The sequence below is a fragment of the Rana temporaria genome, chromosome 3 (genome assembly GCF_905171775.1).
Source record: "Rana temporaria chromosome 3, aRanTem1.1, whole genome shotgun sequence".
Classification (NCBI taxonomy): domain Eukaryota; kingdom Metazoa; phylum Chordata; class Amphibia; order Anura; family Ranidae; genus Rana; species Rana temporaria.
This window is the reverse complement of record NC_053491.1, coordinates 460,997,487-461,017,094: the sequence shown is the minus strand read 5'-3', so window position 1 is coordinate 461,017,094 and position 19,608 is coordinate 460,997,487. Positions and strand designations below refer to the sequence as shown.

Below are 19,608 nucleotides of genomic sequence, written 5' to 3'. Positions count from 1 at the left end.
TTTGGCCCCTCCCTGATAGGAGGGAATTGGCTGCCGAATATCATACAAAAATGAGTGTGTAATGACAGACGTCCATCACCTTTGAAAACGTCCATAGACGAAACTAGTCAGGTGACCTACAGCGTCTGTTATCTCACACGCACGCACCGCTACTAGTTACTTCCGGGTACGGACTTTAGAGCCGTGGAGCATCAGCCGCGACACAAGCTGAGAGATACCGCTGGGCCAAACTAAACGCACCGGGCGAGTGTACAAATTAGTTGGAGGACTGGGACCTAGTCTTACAGCTGCTGCCAGCACAAGAATGGGTTTATTTTATTTTATTTTATATTTTATTTATGTTACTCGTTTTCTTGCCTGGGTTGTAGCAATTTTAAAACCATTTATGTACTTGATGTGATCACTTTTTAGTAAAACTGACCATCAAGTCTAGAATCTACTACTTTATGTGGATTTCCTTTATCTTTCATACTATTGAAAACTTATGAGAAAAGACACGGCACCCTGGGAGAAAGCTGCCCCGCACCAGACTGAAATAAGGAGGAGAGGTAATCATCTGATAGCTCCCTGAAGCTTATTTCAGACAAGCCCTACACCCCCTTGAGGGGACATCTGTCCGGTGAGTGGGGAGACAACAGGGGGGATCGCCAGTCAAATCAAAGTGTGAATAGAGGAAAACTGATGAGAGCGGAATAAGAATTATCTGTTTAATCATGTTGGGGATCATATTGCTTAATTAACCCCCATTAAGGAACACCTGATGTTTTTGGTTTTTATTCTCCTTACTTTGGCATTGGAATCTTTTGAATGAAATTGCGAATAATACTTTCTAAACATCTATACAACTTATCGCAGTAGAAACTTTTGGATACTAACATATTAATAATCCAAAGTGCAACTAATCATTAATTGCGGGACTTAAAGCCCAATGTGAAATCTAGCGAACGATATATATATATTTTTTCTTCACATCATTTTTTGCCTTTTTCAACTTGCATTATTTTTATTTGAGGACACATTTACTATTACTCAATTTTGAGCAGCACATAGCACTTTAAATGGGCACAGTTTGAAGCTATAATAGCCTGCATTGCAAAGGATTTTTTACATTTTTTGCTCCTGTTCCTGTGAAATCTAGCGAACTATATATATATATTTTTCTTCATATCATTTTTTGCCTTTTTCAACTTGTATTATTTTAATTGAGGACACATTTACTATTACTCAATTTTGAGCAGCACATAGCACTTTAAGTGGGCACAGTTTGAAGCTATAATAGCTTGCATTGCAAAGGATTTTTTACATTTTTTGCAATTTTTTCTTTTTTCCCCCTTTTTTTCTGTTTTTTCTGTTGGATTGAACATTGATATTGGATACACACTTTATATATGATACAGATAACTAGCGTTTATCACGGAATAAGAGTTTTTTCACTTGGGGGCCATCTTTATATATATAGATTTTTTCTGCCAACTTACATAATTCATTATATATATTTTTTAGTGAACTAATTACCAACAGAAGCTCGCACATTGGATTATTGAAAATTTCCCAGTCCAAATATAATTGATATTACCTACCAATATCACACTGGGTCTAGGGGACATCAACTAATATCCCTTTCTCTAACGTATCGTTTCTTTATATTTAATTTGAGCCTCTTTCTTAAACATTTTTAAATGTCCTTGGCGGATACACAGGAACCATTCATCAATTGAGAGTGGAAACACACTGCCAATCAATAAAAAGGGGGACCTCACATCCTAATGGTGGCTATATATTTAAGCTAAACCAAAGGAAGGAACCCAACATTCAGTATTTGCCTATATACTTGCATATCATTTAAAGATAGATAGCCCTTCACCAGACCAGCAGCGCCACCTACCCCAAAACGTCAACACAGATAAGCATGATATATCCACTACAGCACGACTCCACTCTGGTACCAGACAGCTGAATCTCATAGGGTCATAACATGGAGTGAATCCACAGGTTCATATGTAGAATAAAAGAGAAGCAGCTCCTCATAGGGTAGTATGTTAATTCAATATGATTATATTAAGTAAAAAGCATACATGGTACTCACATTTGGAGAATTAAAACAAGCATTTCAGGAACACAAAAAGTCCTTGGTTAACATGTGTTTCCAACCAACAAAGCCGGCGCGGTCAGCACATGAAGTATCGTGACGTCAGATCTCCGGGCTCCACCCTACGCAGCGTTTCGTCCAATAAGGAACGTCGTCAGAGGTGCATTACTCCTGTAGATAACATCCACTTGAATTCGCAGCAAACTACCCACTTGTACACTTCAGCGACTCCTTAGGTCAGCATACCAGGCCAGACAGCATCATCATTTATAGGAAAGAACAGAGGCTGCACATAGTGTAAAACCGCTATATCATCTTTTATTAAAAATGTGACAGGTACTTACAGAGGTAGATAAAAAAACAGCAGATAAGAGCACATCACCACCATCAATTCAAAAGACTTGATGATGTCACCGGTCAAGCCCCGCCAAACGCGTTTTGTCATCAAACAGTGTCGTCAGGGTAACAGGTGCTCTCTGGGAACTGTTGCATTAAGCAGCTTAATATTATTTTTGTTACTTGAAGACTGTTAGGCTTTTACGCTAGGTTCACACCTATGCATTTTGCAGTGCGTTTTCAGTTTTGCACAAATGCACTACAGTCCATTTAACATGATTTCCTATGGGTCATGTTCACATCTGTGCGTTTCCAGCTGTTGCATTTTCTGGGAAGGGTCAGGGACTTTTTTTTGCCTGCAGCGGGTTGCATTTTTGGTTCCATAGATTTCAATGGTAACGCAGCAGAAATGCTTGTTTTTTTTAATGTGTTTCCACTGTGTTTTTGCTGGCTTCTCCTGCATCATGCCTGTTGTCATAACAGACACCTCTCCAAAATGCAAAACGCATTAAAAACACATTAACCACTTGCCGACCGCCGCACGCACTTTTACGTCAACAGAATGGCACGGGCAGATGCCTTTGTAAACAAGGGCGGAGCGAGCGACGTGCTGACGTCATCCCCCTCATCGCTGAACTCTCAACACGAGCGGCTTTTACCTGGAAACGTCCGGCCAGCATTACAGGCTGAAATGTTCTTTTTGATCTGCTTAAATGTGAGTTGTTTACCTACTTGCTAGTTTTTAAATAAATCATCTCTGGTTTTATGCTATGTGGAGCATTTTTCTTCCATATACCCATGTTACTGAGCCTTATGTGAAGTCATACCCTGCTGTGGACACAACATTTCCAGTCCCTTGGCGCGGACATATCAACATCTAGCCCCTAATGTGGAGTGAAATGCTGGGTTTGGTCCATTAGGACCTTTTCATCTGGTAAGCAGATTTGGATACGGTGGTGGATTCACATGTGGTGGCTGGGACCCTTTACCAGTTGGATTGTGCACGGGTGTTTTTTCTTCATTTGAACCCTTCACGAACTGTTTTTGTATTTATCCAGACATACATATGGACTTTGGTTTAATATGTCTGAATCTACATATTTCATTCTTTGATCTGTGTTTTCATAATGTACACTGTTTATGAATATTTATTTGTGGATTTGTGATCATTCACTGAATTCCTCACAATAGTGTCTCACTTTGGGCCTGCGGGTGCTGCACTCACCCAACCTCACTACTTGGGTGGTTGCGGCCCCCTCTGTTTAGAGACATTATTACACTTTATGATATATCAATTTTATTTGATTGCTATTAAGGTCACTACCCTAATACGACACAAAATTTGGGCTATATGCCCATCATATGTTTTTTTTCCCTATAAATAACCAATTTGGTTTAGCACAATTACCCCCCCCTTTTTTCCCTCATATTTCTTTGTAAACAAGACATTCCCCTATTCTGCCTAGTAACACTAGTGGCCTGGTCTTTGACCAGCATAATAGCCTGGGGCTTAACCACTTAAGACCCGGACCAAAATGCAGCTAAAGGTTTTGCGATTCGGCACTGCGTCGCTTTAACAGACAATTGCGTGGTCATGCGACGTGGCTCCAAAACAAAATTGACGTCCTTTTTCTCCCACAAATAGAGCTTTCTTTTGGTGGTATTTGATCACCTCTGCGGTTTTTATTTTTTGCGCTATAAACAAAAATAGAGCGACAATTTTGAAAAAAAATCAATATTTTTTACTTTTTGCTATAATAAATATCCCCCAAAAATATATATAAAAAAATTTTTCCTCAGTTTAGGCCGATACATATTCTTCTACCTATTTTTGGTAAAAAAAAAGCACAATAAGCGTTTATCGGTTGGTTTGCGCAAAATTTATAGCGTTTACAAAATAGGGGATCGTTTTATTGCATTTTTATAAAAAAAATTTTTTACTACTAATGACGGCGATCAGCGATTTTTTTCGCGACTGTGACATTATGGCAGACACTTCGGACAATTTTGACACATTTTTGGGACCATTGTCATTTTCACAGCAAAAAATGCATTTAAAATGCATTGTTTACTGTGAAAATGACAGTTGCAGTTTGGGAGTTAACCACAGGGGGCGCTGATGGGGTTATGTGTGACCTCATGTGTGTTTACAACTGTAGGGGGGTGTGGCTGTAGATGTGATGTCATTGATTGTGTATCCCTATAAAAGAGATCACACGATCGATGCCGCCGCCACAGTGAAGAACGGGGAAGCTGTGTTTACACACAGTTCTCCACGTTCTTCAGCTCCGGGGGGCGATCGCGGGACTCCAGCAGGGATCGGGTCCGAGGGACCCGCGGTCCCGGAGCTTCGGACCGGGTTGCGGGCACCCGCCCACGACCCATGGCTGGGTACTAGCACAGGACGTACCTGTACGTGCATGTGCCCAGCCGTGCCATTCTGCTCACGTAAATGTGCAGGAGGCGGTCCTTAAGTGGTTAAGTGGTTAAAAATGCATCAAAAAAACTTGTAAAAAACTCTAAATGGCTTTGGGAAACACATCAACCACAGCCTCCATAGGTGTGAACCTAACCTTATGCTTATGCAATTAATATTGGGCTGCATGCAACGCATGAGCTATGGGGGCTTGAACAGGTGTTGACATTTAGACTTGGGCATCTGTTACAGTAGAGATTAGGAGACCTGGTTGTTACCTTTATTAGCCTCAAATAGGACACATCCTGCTCAAGATAAGACGTATGCACGCAATAGAGTGAATGTGTGGTGTTTTTATACACAATTGTGTGTTTTTTTTATTGGTGGGTGATAGTTATTAAGTATGATTTTTTTTATTAAGAATTGAAAATTTAGAAATATTTTGTACTAATAAACTCGATATTATGTCGGAGTGAAGTCACTTTTGTCACGGTGAGTAACTACTTTCTGTAGACAGGGTCTCCTACAGCCATGTTCTTTTTAATTTTGTTCCTAGTTTTCGATTGGTATACATTTTGACATACAAGCAACCTGTAAGTACCGGTTCACACTACAGCAACATGAAAGTCAGCACGACTTTGTGAGGCAACTTCGAGGGAACTTCAAGGCAACTTCAAGGCGCCTCCAGGACAGGCAACTTTGCCAGTGGCCAATCAAACAATAATCTTTTCTGAAGTCGGAGCGACTTCAGTAGTGTGCATTAAGACGGCTCTCATTCACTTTAATGTAATTTCTCTTGTCGCGCAAGGTGACTTGGGGCGACACAAGTCGGATCCAAGTCGCGGTAGTGTGAACGGGCAGTTATAGTATCATCAAATCAGAAGATCACATTTTTAAATAATATTGATTTCAGCATAGAAACAAAACAAACCCAGTCGACGAGGATGGGATTCGAACCCACGCGTGCAGAGCACAATGGATTAGCAGTCCATCGCCTTAACCACTCGGCCACCTCGTCAAGTTGGCAGGCAGCAGCAAAATTTCGGATTTTTTTTTAAATTTAAAACAGGCAATGGCTAATACATTTATGGAAACTAATGATTTCCTATGATGTGTGGGCACATACACAAACATTCAAAGAGGATAAGCATGTAGGCAAGGAAATCTTTATCTGGTATCTTGTATTTCTAGAGCCAGAAACCAATTTTGTCCGAGGTTATGGAGAAGGATGTCACCAAACTACTACCTCCTGCTCCTCTAAAGGGTTAGGAGAAAAAGGTTAAAAATATTACAGTGTAAAAATTTCAAGAATCTATCCAGCCGAAAACCTTGAAGAAATTAGTACCGTGCTAACCAGCCAGTTTGCTGGGTTTTTCATAAACTATAAAGGAACGCTACAAATAACTATAAATAAGTACTACTGAGAGCTCTTTGAAATGCTATTTGTCTGCATAACAAATGTTCTCTTGAAAGGCAATTGCAGAGGGTGTCATTAAATAGTGCAGATAGAGATGCCATGTGACTCTGTGGCGCAACGGTAGCGCGTCTGACTCCAGATCAGAAGGTTGCGTGTTCAAATCACGTCAGGGTCATCTTTTTTTTTTTTTTTATATACATCTTCTAAATTACTTGTTTAACCACTTGCTTACTGGGCACATATACCCCCCTCCTGCCCAGGTGAAATTTCAGCTTTCGGCACTGCATCGCTTTAACTAACAATTGCGCGGTCGTGCGACGTGGCTCCCAAACAAAATTGACGTCCTTTTTTCCCCACAAGTAGAGCTTTCTTTTGGTGGTATTTAATCGCCTGTGCGGTTTTTATTTTTTGCGCTATAAACAAAAAAGTGAGACAATTTTGAAAAAAATACAATATTTTTTACTTCTTGCTATAATAAATATCCCAATTTAAAAAAAAAATAACATTTTTTTTTCTCAGTTTAGGCCGATACGTATTCTTCTACATATTTTTGGTAAACAAAAAAAAAAAAATCGCAATAAGCGACTGGTTTGCGCAAAAGTTATAGCGCTTACAAAATAGGGGACAGAATTATTTTTTTTTAATTATTTTTTTTACTAGAAATGGCGGCGATCTGCGATTTTTAATGGACTGCGACGTTATGGCGGACACATCGGACACATTTTTGGCGCCATTCACATTTATACTGCGATCAGTGCTATAAATATGCACTAATTACAGTATAAATGTGACTGGCATTGAAGGGGTTAACACTAGGGGGTGAGGAAGGGGTTAAATGTATCCCTGCTTAGTGTTCTAACTGTAGGTGGAGGGGGGGTGACTGGGGGGGTGACCGATCTATGTCTCTATGTACAAGAGACATAGATCGGTCTCCTCTCCAGAGACAGCACCGCTGTCTCTGTGTAAAACGGCAATGAGAGATGATCTCATATGTTTACATATGAGATCCTCTCTCATTGGCCGCACAGATCGCCTCGCGAACGGCCACTCTGATTGGCCGTTCGCGGCGATCTGTAATTGGCTGTGTCCGAGGGACACGGCCAACACAGATTTTCCCCGCAGCGCGCTCTGGAGCGCGCGCGGGGAACGCCCAAAGGGGCGGCCGTCAATTGACGGCGGTTTGGCTTTTGGGATCCGCACTGTAGCCGTCTATTGACGGCAGGCGGATCCCAAGTGGTTAAAATGTAATTTATTGTAGCAATTCTCCAAACAGAAAAGATGCAGTGATCATGAATTATGCATGTGAGTCTCTATTTTTAGCACAGGATTGGGTATTTAGAGTGGACTCAGCTTCATCTTTACCACTTACGTGTAAATCACAAAGCTTACATTGTTAGATGAACAGCCTCTATTCCTTTATTAACCACTTAAGCCCCGGACCATATTGCTGGTCAAAGACCAGAGCACTATTTGCGAATTCGGCCCTGCTTCGCTTTAACTGACAATTGCGCGGTCGTGCGACGTGGCTCCCAAACAAAATTGGCGTTCTTTTTTTCCCACAAATAGAGCTTTCTTTTAGTGGTATTTGATCACCTCTGCGCTTTTTAGTTTTTGCGCTATAAACAAAAATAGAGCGACAATTTTGAAAAAAATATATATTTTTTACTTTTTACCATAATAAATATCCCCCAAAAATATATAAAAAAATCGCAATAAGCGCTTATTGATTGGTTTGCGCAAAAGTTAAAGCGTTTACAAAACAGGGAGTAGTTTTATGGCATTTTTATTAATATTTTTTTTTTTACTAGTAATGGCGGCGATCAGTGTTTTTTTCCCCGGTACTGCGACATTATGGCGGACACTTCGGACACTTTTGACACATTTTTGGGACCATTGGCATTTTTATAGCGATCAGTGCTATAAAAATGCATTGATTACTATAAAAATGGCACTGCCAGGGAAGGGGTTAACACTAGGGGGCGGGGAAGGGGTTAAGTATGTTCCCTGGGTGTGTTCTAACTGTAGGGGGGGTGGACTCACTAGGGGAAATGACTGATCGCTGTTCATACATTGTATGAACAGACGGTCAGGCATTTCTCCCCTGACAGGACCGGGAGCTGTGTGTTTACACACACAGCTCCCAGTTCTCGCTCTGTAATGAGCGATCGCGGGTGCCCGGCGGTGATCGCGACCTCCGGGCACGCGTGCGGGAGTCAGGAGCGAGCAGGGGGCACTCGCGCGCCCCTATTGGCTGCTGGGAGAGATGACGTAGATCTACGTGCTCTCGCCCAGCAGAGCCGACCTGCCGCCGTAAAACTGCGGCAGCTGGTCGGCAAGCAGGTAAATTAGCCTAGTGTAAATCTACGGATGCTTTACTCATAAACCCACCTTTGGTGTTCAAACATCACTGTAGGCCTGGAAATTGAGGCCTCATGCAAACTGGACACTTTGGCCATCTTTTTTAGATGCCTTTTCTCCTGGCAGTGGTGTTTTGGCCGAAAAAATGCTTGACACTTGTAAACGCGCGTTTAAGCACGTCCAGTTCTTTGGCATTAATTAATTTAATTGGCCAGGATAATTTATTCTGGCCATTTAAATTAGTTATCACTCAAGTGCAAAATACACCTAACGTTAACTTGCATTCAGGTGAGTTTAGGCATGTAAGTCATTTTGTTTCTGCCAAAATGCCACTGTTCCTGAACGCACCAGCAATGGGTATTTTTTTTCTGCCTCTAAACGCCCCTGCCTTTAAACTGCTTTAAATGCCTATGTGTGCATGGACACATAGGCTAACAGGCAGAAAAAACTAGGGTGTACCGATACCAAGCATTTGCCCAAGTACTTGTACTCGGCAAATGCTCCGATGCTTCACCCGATACCTGGATAGTCAGGGATGATCGGTGCAGCGGGGGAGTTACAAACACTGATCACCCCTGTATAGATTTCCATAAAGCCTGACAGCCGTTTCTCCCCCCCATTTCAGCTGCTTTAGTTGAGAGGTATCTTAATATAGCTCGGTCTTACCCCGAAGGGTCCCGACGCGCATAGCAGAGTTCCTGGGAAAAGAGGACCCAGGAACCAGAAGCAGCACAGAGCGGCAGAAAGGGTGGAAGAGAGAGGCTACACAGGGAAGGCTTGCGTGAAAAGCCAAGTCTTCAGTAACCCACGGAAGACTGAAATAGTAGGGGCCTCCTGGAGCTCGACAGGGAGGCTATTCTTGGGCACCGAGATGTAAATAAGATCTCTGATGGTAGATCTGAGTGATCTAACAAAAGCTTGTTTATGAAAACGAGAGCAGAGATAGCTTGGGGCCAGGCCTCTCATAATCCTAAACATAATACATCCAGCCTTAAATAAGGTGCGATAGTGGACCGGCAGCCAGTGCAAGGCGCGGAGGACAGGGATGATATGATCCCTCAGCGGGACATCCATGAGTAACCTAGCCACAGCATTTTGAATGAGTTGAAGCTTCTGCTTTAACATCTTTGGCAATCCCAGATAAAGAGAGTTGCAGTAGTCTAGACAGCTACCTATCGTGGAGCAGATGATTTTTTGTCCGAGATATCCAGATATTTAAACAGCCCCCTCAGGAGTTTTAGCTGCCAGTGACATGCACTGACCTTTTTTACCTGAGGAGCCAAAGTTAAACCTGAATCTAGGACAAATCCCAAATCATGGACCTGGGGGCCACCTCCGGACCAAATGAGGGAGGCCATGGTGGGATATCTGGGGGGGTGGCCAGATCGCTAAAGATTATCACCTCAGTTTTTCCCCCATTAAGTTTCAGGAAGTTGGCAGACATCCATGTGTTAATGGCCTCCAAACAGCTGGCAAGGGTGGCATCAGCCATCTAGGAATCTTCAGGTAAACCTAGGTGTCTTCTGCCTAAACGTGGTAATGGACGGCGTGGGACTTTAGCAGGTTGGCAAGGGGCCTCATATAGATATTAAACCAGAGGGGAGACAAGGCAGAGCCCTGTGGCACTCCGCAATCCAGGGCAGTGTACTTAGCGTAAAAGGGGCCAGTCTTGACTCCCTGAGCACTGCCCTCTAAGAAAGAGGCCACCCATGCCAAAGCCAACCCTCTCATACCCAAAACTGATCTCATCAGTAAGATTCCATGATTTATGGTACCTGTCCTGAAGCAACAGTTGATTATCTCCTCAATAAAGGGGGCCAAAAGGGCAGCAGATTTTTTTAACCAGCCCGGCCCGGCATCTCCCCAATAAAGGGAGCCAAAAGGGCAGCAGATTTTTTTAACCAGCCCGGCAGGACATGCATTTAATGGAGAGGAAGATCAACCACCTGTATAACCATAACCGGTTGGAAACTGGGCAATCCAGGGGCCATCACTGTGTGGCTGATGTCCTCTTGCACAGTCTCTGTCCTGGGAATGTTGTCTCTAATGGTCTTAACCTTAGAGACAAAGAAGTGAAATCTATACAGGGTGATCAGTGCTTGTAACTCCCCCCACCGCACCAATCACCGCTGACTGTCCCCGTATCCTCCTCCAGTCCCCCTCTGTGTCCTCCTCCTTGTCCCCCTCCATTCTGTTCCATGTCCCCCTCCATGCTCTGTGTCCCCCTCCATTCTGCTGCTGTCGCCCCTCCGTGCTCCGTATCCCCCTCCGTTCTGCTGCTGCCCTCCTCTGTGCTCCGTGTCCCCCTCCGTTCTGCTCCGTGTCCCCCTCTGTTCTGCTCCATGTCCCCCTCTGTTCTGCTTCTGTCCCCCTCTGTGCTCTGTGCCCCCCTCCGTTCTGCTGCTGTCCCCCTCCGTTCTGCTGCTGTCCTCCTCTGTGCTCCGTGTCCCCCTCCGTTCTGCTGCTGTTCCCCTCTGTATTCCATTTCCCCCTCCATGTCCTCCTCCACCCCCTCTGTCCTCGATCCGTCAGGATGGAGAGCGGAGGTAGCCACTGTCACATGACATTAAAAAAAAGTATCGGTAATCAGTATCGGCGAGTACTTATAAAAAAGTATCGCTACTTGTACTCGGTCTTAAAGTGGCATCAGGACAACCCTAGAAAAAAACTAGGTACCGCTAAGAGCAGCATTAAAAACATTCAGTATGAATGAGGCAAGTTTCTAGTCAGATGGCCATATATGATTGTTATTTGTGTGTGAGCAAGCATGTCGCCTGTTTGGAAACTCTAATGTGCACCATAGCATACAGCATTGTGACACTATTGATGAAATAAAAAAAACACAAACTATAAGACTACAGCCATGGCCAAAAGTTTTGAGAATGACACACATATACATTTTCACAAAGTCTGCTGCCTCAGTTTTTATGATGGCAGTTTGCATATACTCCAGAATGTTATGAAGAGTAATCAGATGAATTGCAATTACTTTTACTTTACATTACCTGTTTGCCATGAAAATAAACTTAATCACATAAAAAAAAAAAACATTTTCACTGCATTTCTGAAGAAGGCTTCAGGGCACCCAAGAAAGTCCAGCAAGCACCAGAACTGCCTCCTGCAGTTGATTCAGCTGCGGGATCGGGGCACCACCAGTGCAGAGCTTGATATTGTGCAAAAGATACAGGGATCGGACAGCTAAGGACTGGGGGAAAGTCATTTTCTCTGATGAATCCCATTTCTGATTGTTTGGGGCATCCGGTAAAAACCTTGAAAAGGGGAGCGATACCATCAGTCCTGTTTCATGCCAACAGTAAATCATCCTGAGACCATTCAAGTGTGGGGTTGCTTCTTAGCCAAGGGAGTGGGCTCACTCACAATTCTGCCTAAGAACACCGCCATGAATAAAAAATGGTACAAAACATCCTCCGAGAGGAACTTCTCCCAACCATCCAAGAACAGTTTGGTGACGAACAATGCCTTTTCCAGCATGATGGAACTAAGTGGCTTGGGGAACGCTCGGAGGCTAAGCGGAGACCTGTAGGGAATTTCTATCCTGGACGGTGCTCTTTGGGAACTTTAACACATGGAAAATAGATATATAATTAGTGGGGGATCCCCTGATTAATCCATAAGTGCCATAATAGTTGTCCACTGGCATTTCTCACTGGTTGTACAAGTTACTATCAATCGCCCTAAGGTTATTGTGTAAATTTGTCTTACAGATTGGCCTAGAAGCTACGTGAAGATTTATGCCCGTATCCCCAGCTGTGCTGTTGATTCTGTTCTCTGCTTATTTTCCCCTTTTTGACTATAAAACCAACATGCCATAAGATCCTGAAGAAGCGTCTTTTGAATACGCACAACATGTCGAGCTGAGCTGCACTATGACACCGCCTCTTTCATTTTAACGTTACTTCATCAACTATTGGAAAGTGACCTATGGGTTCCTCTTTTTAAGTATATTATCTTATGATACATAGGTGGTGTGTTGTCTTTACTTCAAGGCATATTTGTGAATAGCCAATTAATTTGAATGCAATTTGTTTTGTATGTTTTCTGTAATAAATGTATTTTTAATTCATTAAAATGGATTGTGAGAATCTTGTGAGCTACCTAGTGCAAACTTAAAAAAAATTGAATTAAATAAAAAAGATGATCAACATATATATATTAACGTAAATAACTATACTATATGAAAACATGCAAATAAATCAAATATATAAATATATAGTGCCACACAGTAGGATATAATAAATAGATAATTCATAACATTTTAGTGCCACAAATGTGAATCATAAAGGGCTGTAGTGCATAAAACAGTGATATTCTAATTCAAGATGGAAAATCCGTCCAATGTAGTTGATATAAAGTGCTTTTGATATATATATTTAGTGACTTCAAAAAAATGTGACAAACGACTTGCTGTGGTGTTCACACTCTGGTGCTTCCCACCCTCAGGTAATGGCTGCTCACCTCTGAGCGTGCGACCGCACAGCTAAGTTTGGTCAAACGCGCATATGAATCACTTCTAGGCAGGCTGTCTGTTTCAAAGCTTCTTACTGGTGCTGTCTCCTCACATGGAAAATGGTAAAAAGAAACTCCAGGTTGTCTGTTTCAAAGCTGCTTACTGGTGCTGTCTCCTCACATGGAAAATGGCAAAAAGAAACTCCATGGCATAATATTGTTTAAAACTGTTTATTGTGCAAACAAATAAAACCCCAATGCTGGGTACTCACATGGGTTAAGTGCGTTAAGTGCACCACACTGTATACTGCCCAAAAACGCTGGGTAATGGCTGGGATCGTACGTTCGTCCTCTGTATGTTATCTAAGCTGCCTTTCACACCAGAGGATGGTGTGAAAGGCAGCTTAGCTACCATACAGAGGACACTGATGGAAGGACCGGGGCTCTGCTGGCTGGGGACACTGATGGTCCTGGCTCTCCCCGGCCTTTCCGTAGACATGGCTGCCCATCTTCCCCACATACTCCCGCACTGCAGGTATGAACCAACATGATCTTCTGGACATGGCTGCTATACCTCCAGACTGGGTTTCCATCCTCCCCAGCATGTTGCTGGTGCCCTTCCATGCTCCACCAGGCAATGGTTATTGTAGTGGGTGTTGTATTAAATGGGTTGTAAAGGTACACATTTTTTCCCCTAAATAGCTTCCTTTACCTTAGTGCAGTCCACCTTCACTTACCTCATCCTTCGATTTTGCTTTTAAATGTCCTTATTGTTTCTGAGAAATCCTCACTTCCTGTTCTTCTGTCTGTAACTCCTCACAGTAATGCAAAGCTTTCTCCCTGGTGTGGAGTGTCGTGCTCACGCCCACCCTTGGACTACAGGAGAAACAGGACGCCAACTAACACACAGCTCCTTTCTCTATCTGCAACGTAGAAAGGGTCCTGACTCTCCAGTAGTCCAAGGGAGGGTGCTCTCCCTCTCTGCATGGGGCCCCGGCTCTTGATTGGATAGATTGATAGCAGCGCAGCAATTGGCTCCCAATGCTGTCAATCAAATCCAATCACGCTGGCCCTGGGGGGTGGGGCCGAGTCCGGCATTCGTGTCTATGGACGCAAATGCTGGACTGGGGAGCACACCCACAAGGTCACCCCCAGGGAGATCGCTTCTCCTAGGGGGTTATCTGATGCAAGGAGGAGCCGCAAACGCTGCAGAGGGACCCCAGAGAAGGAGGATCGGGCCATTCTGTGCAAAACGAGCTGCAAAGTGGAGGTAAGTATAACATGTTTGTTATTTAAAAAAAATAAAACAGGAAGGTTTACAATCACTTTAAGCATTATTAGGCAGTCTGGCAGACAGAAACTGGCCAGCAGTTCGTTGAGGCTTTCCCTGGTCTCACTGATGTAAAATTGTCCTGCTGCTTGACAATTTTTCAACATCTCTTCAAGAATTCAGAAACCAAGGATGATAAAGCAGAAGGACATTTTTATTGAGCAATACTAGACTCAAATTTACTAGAACCTACCCCTACAGGATCCAGTAGATTTTTCTATGTTCTCGACTCCGTGAATGGCCTCAGATCCTCTGGATCAACAGACATAGGTGTGCGCAGCCTATTGCATTAGGGTGTGCACATCAAAGCTCAAACACACATGCGTGTGTAATATACCATATATGGCAGTGGGCAAGTCAGTAGGGCTTTGTCAGCAGGGCAGAGATCGGTGTCAGTAGTATATCTTTATTGGTATTATTATTATTATTATTTTACAATTATTATTATTATTTTTTTTAACATTAACGTTTTTTTTTTTTTTTGTTTTTTTTTAGGAGCCCTGTTTGGGGGCTTTGGTGAAATATCAGTGGTCTATACAGACCCCTGATGTGTAACTTTTGAGACAGAGAAAGGGACTGAGGACAGAGATTCCCCAGTCCCTTTCTCTGCAGCCAGGCAGCAGGGGGATCTGCATAGTACAGGGTGATTAGGGTGTGCCCAGGCACACCTTACACCCTATGTGCGCACGCCTATGTCAACAGATGTATTTTTCATATATCAACTATGTAAAATACTTCAAAGGGATGAAAAGAAAAGGTCACCACATTTTTGGTCTTCTTCAATTTCATCCCATTCTCTTTGAATAAGAAAACTGCATTCTTTTTTACTTTTCCTTTATTTCACTGATTTTCCTGACTGAACTATTCCTTCTGTGAAATCTATTTTCTTCATGGTATTGATTTTCTCATAAGAAAGCAAAAAATATATCATTCTCTTCTATCTCCACCTTCAAATGTTAGATAACCAGCTTTGACGTGGTTTAGTCATTTTTTTCGAGCTGAGGGTAGCTGAAGAAGGACTGTTTCTAAAATTGGTATTTTTTTGTGCTGAATTTTTACACTTTTTTTTATCTCTATTAGCTTCTTATACATTGAGCAGAGAGAAACATAGGAAAATCATGCATATACTTTAAATTGAAAGTCTAGATTTCTAAAGCAATTTTATATCAAGCACACAAAGGTACTTTGAAAGCAAGAATGTGTGTTTCATTGCTTAGAACTTTGAACATAAGGAATAAAATGTAAACAGACGAAATTAAAGGGATTTTTAACAAAGGAGTATGTAGCACTACCACCCTACACAGCCAGGCACAAATATTTGCAGTCACTCAGAGACAATGAGCAGTCCTCGCAGCTTTGTTTGTTTGGCTTTTTATTTAGAAGAATTTAACTGGATAGGGAAAGGGTGCATATAGAAGTCCCATTTGATCGATGAAACTCTGTAGGGACTTGAACTACATACATTCCAGTATATATATATTCTCTCCTCTTCTACCTCTAGCACACACTTGATTGCAAACTATCACTCACAGGACCGGCTAGCACAGGTTTCAGACTCAGCACTAGGTCTGTACGAATGCCCTTTGCAGGCAGGGACCGCAGTCCCCCACGGTGTAGCAAAAATAGAAGTCTTTGGTGCTAGCTGTCCTATCTGTGGCTACTGCTCCCATTACCACCTCTTGGGCACTGTCAACCCTCCTGGCTGCAGCTTCCCCTTCCCTCTTCCCATGCCACCACAGTCCTCCTAATTGGCTCTGCATCCATCCCAGACTGCTCCACCCCACTTCTCAGGTGTGCCTCCCTGTCCTCCTGACTGTCACTCACCAGTCCTCTTGGCTGTTCCTGTTCCTCCTGGAAACTTGCCCGGCAGTGTTCTCCAGCTCTCCTTGCTCCCATGCCTCCTGGCTAGGACACCTCTGTGTGTCTTAAAAAGGGTCCAGTTCACACTCGAGCCCAGGCCCAAGGTTACCGCCGTAGACCGGCAAGCTCCCTCAAAGGCCACAAAAGCCTAACACTCCATCTCCAGCTTCCACCCAAACTCTCCTCCCTAGCTGGGTTGACCCAGAGTAGGGAGTTGGTCAGGGCCCTCAGAATGCTCCAGGCAGCTCCACCATTCTTCCCCTCCTATTCTTCTGGAAGTTTCCAGTAGGTTTGAGAAGTAGGGGGGAAAGTCTCAGAGATGCTCACTTTGCATCATCCAGCTCTCCCTGGATCTCTGCTCAACCCAGAAAAAACACAGACAGGCTTGGCTGCCAGCCAAGCCTGCACAAATTTACCTACACTAAACAAAAAAATCTATCTACACTTCAAGCACACTAGAGGGTGCTACAAGTAAATTAAACAGTTTATTCTTTTTGCTCTTCCCCAGTATCATGCCTTTCTTTTGGTGCTTGAAAAGTTGAAGCTCTTTGTCTTTCCAGATATTTCATTGTTTTCCTTCACTACACAATAATGACATGCGATGAATGTTGCTTCCTTATAATGATGTGAACTGTATCTCCTGCTCCAAAATATGGTCTACCAATCTAGACATAGCAGTAGTTACTCAAAATTTTGAAAATGAGGAAATGACTTAAAGGGGTTGTAAAGGAAAAACATTTTTTTCATAATAAGCATCCTTTACCTGCAGACATTCCTCTTTTCACTTCCTTATTGTTCGTTTTTGCTCAGAAGTTGCTTTATTTCTTCTCTGTTCTGTTCACTTCCTGCTTGTCTGATTTTACTGACCACCGTGATGGGAGGCTTTACTGCGGTGGTCAGTAACGTGCTCAACCCCTCCTGGGAACTACATCTGAGTGGCAGGACGCTCTCTACGTGTTAGAGACTTCAAGGAGGTGTGAATTACTGGGCGTGCCGCAATTCATACTGGGAAATGTAGTTCTTACATGAACGAGTGATGCAAACCAGGAAGTGAATGAGAGAACAGAAACTAGAATGCCGGAGGTGATATAGATGAAGGAATTTAATAGGTATTTACTCGTTTTTTAACAGAATCTTTACACTATTCTGTCTGTCTACCTTGCAGACATTAATTTTAGGCAATTTTTTTTTTCCTTTAGTGACCCCTTAAGGTTACAAGGCTCCCGATCACAGGGAGCAGTAGATCACTGTCCTGTCACTAGGCAGAACATGGAAATGTCTTGTTTACATAGGCATTTCCCCGTTCTGCAGCTCTGTGTCACGATCGCGGGACACCAGTGGACATTGAGTCCGCGGGTCCTGCGGGCACAGTCACGGAGCTCACGGCGGGCACGCGTACTGCTGGCGGTGCGTGCACACCCGCATGATGGCAAATTCAAAGCAACTTACCTGTACGTTGCTTTGCGCAGCCGTGACATTCTGCCGACGTATATCGGCGTTAGCCGGACGGCAAGTGGTTAAAATTCTATTACTAGAACATCCACAATAACATGGGATTGACATTTTATCAATTAAACCCACTAGAAACGTCTGATTAAATTAGATGAAATTTCTGTATTTTTTCTGTATTCAATACCTTGTATTGAAAATGTTCAATTTGTAGCCCAGTTAGATCATTCCAATTCAGGTGGTTGATCTAACTCATGGGTGCTGGATTGCTTGGTTTCAGGAAATTACTTTCAGTCATGTGTTTGATTCCTAGTCAATCACAAATTTATACTGCCTGAAATATATTTTGTTTTTGGACAGTTTATGCTTACGTTCTCAGAAATGTCCATTTCTCTGGAAAACGAAAGTCATTGTCTATGAAAATTCATTCCAATTGGTCAACACCCCTCCACCACATTATCTCTTTTTTGTTTTGGGTAGAGTAATAAATGCTCAGAACCCATGACAGATTTTATTTTTGCTGGCAACACAATGGAAAGTGCAGAAAAATCTATCTACAGTTGAGAATATCATCTCTTAAATGTCTTTCACTGCAACAAATATCCCCATTTGGAAGATTTACCCTCCTATTGCGTTTTCTACACTAAATAAAAAAATTCCATCTGATTCAGTGACATTGGTCACCAGGAGAAATAAAGCAGGTCGATTTTCCAGGGATATTAACCACTTAAGGACAGAAGGTGTTTTTCAGATTCGGCGTTTACAAGACTAAAACAGTTTTTTTTGCTAGAAAATTACTTAAAACCCCCAAACATTATATATTGTTTTTTTTATAACACCCTAGAGAATAAAATGGCAGTCATTGCAATACTTTTTGTCACACCGTATTTGCGCAGCGGTCTTACAAGCGCACTTTTATTGTAAAAAATCAATTTTTTTATATATTGTTAAAGATAATGTTATGCCGAGTAAAATGATACCCAACATGTCACGCTTAAAAATTGTGCCCGCTCGTGGTATGGCGTCAAACTTTTACCCTTAAAAATCTCAATAGGCGACGTTTAAAAAATTCTATAGGTTGCATTTTTTGAGCTACAGAGTAGGTATAGGGCTAGAATTATTGCTCTCGCTCTAACGATCGCGGCGATATCTCACTTGTGTGGTTTGAACACCGTTTTCATATGCGGGCGCTACTCGTGTATGCGTTCGCTTCTGCGCGCGAGCTCGTCAGGACGGGGCACTTTAAAAAAAAAAAAAAATTTGTTTTCTTATTTATTTTTATTGATTTTATAATTTTTTTACACTGAAATTAAAAATAAAATAAAAATGTATCACTTTTATTCCTATTACAAGGAATGTAAACATCCCTTGTAATAGAAAAAAGGATGACAGGTCCTCTTAAATATGAGATCTGGGGTCAAAAAGACCTCAGATCTCATATTTAGACTTAAATGCAAAAAGCAAAAAAAAAATGGAAATGTTGTCATTTAAAAAAATGACAACAACAAAATTGTCTCTTTAAGACGCTGGGCGGGACTGACGTTTTGACGTCACTTCCGCCCAGCAAAGCTATGAGGATGGGTGGGGGCCATCTTGCCTCACTCGCATCCTCACACACTAGGCAGCAGCACCCGATCGCCTCCGCCGCTACCGACGGCTCCGGTAAGCGGCGGAGGGCGCGGGAGAGCGGCGGGAGGGGGGCCCCTCTCCCGCCACCGATAACGGCGATCTTGCGGCGAATCCGCCGCAGAGACCGCCGTTATCGTTTACAGGACCGCTCACTGAAGAGATGGATATCTCGGTTGTGGCAGCAGCTGCTGCCGTTACCGAGATATCCATCTTTAAAAACAGGACGTATATATACAGTCGGCGGTCGTTAACCGGTT

General features: G+C 42.8%; 2 non-coding genes across 2 annotated transcripts; one reads left to right on the top strand and one right to left on the bottom strand.

Moving 5' to 3' along the window:
• Positions 1-5,777: 5,777 nt before the first annotated feature.
• On the bottom strand, positions 5,778-5,859 carry TRNAS-GCU. Its single transcript has one exon. It is a non-coding gene; the product is annotated as a tRNA-Ser (tRNA).
• A 502-nt stretch (positions 5,860-6,361) lies between these two features.
• On the top strand, positions 6,362-6,433 carry TRNAW-CCA. The gene has a single exon. It is a non-coding gene; the product is annotated as a tRNA-Trp (tRNA).
• The last annotated feature ends 13,175 nt before the right edge of the window (positions 6,434-19,608 follow it).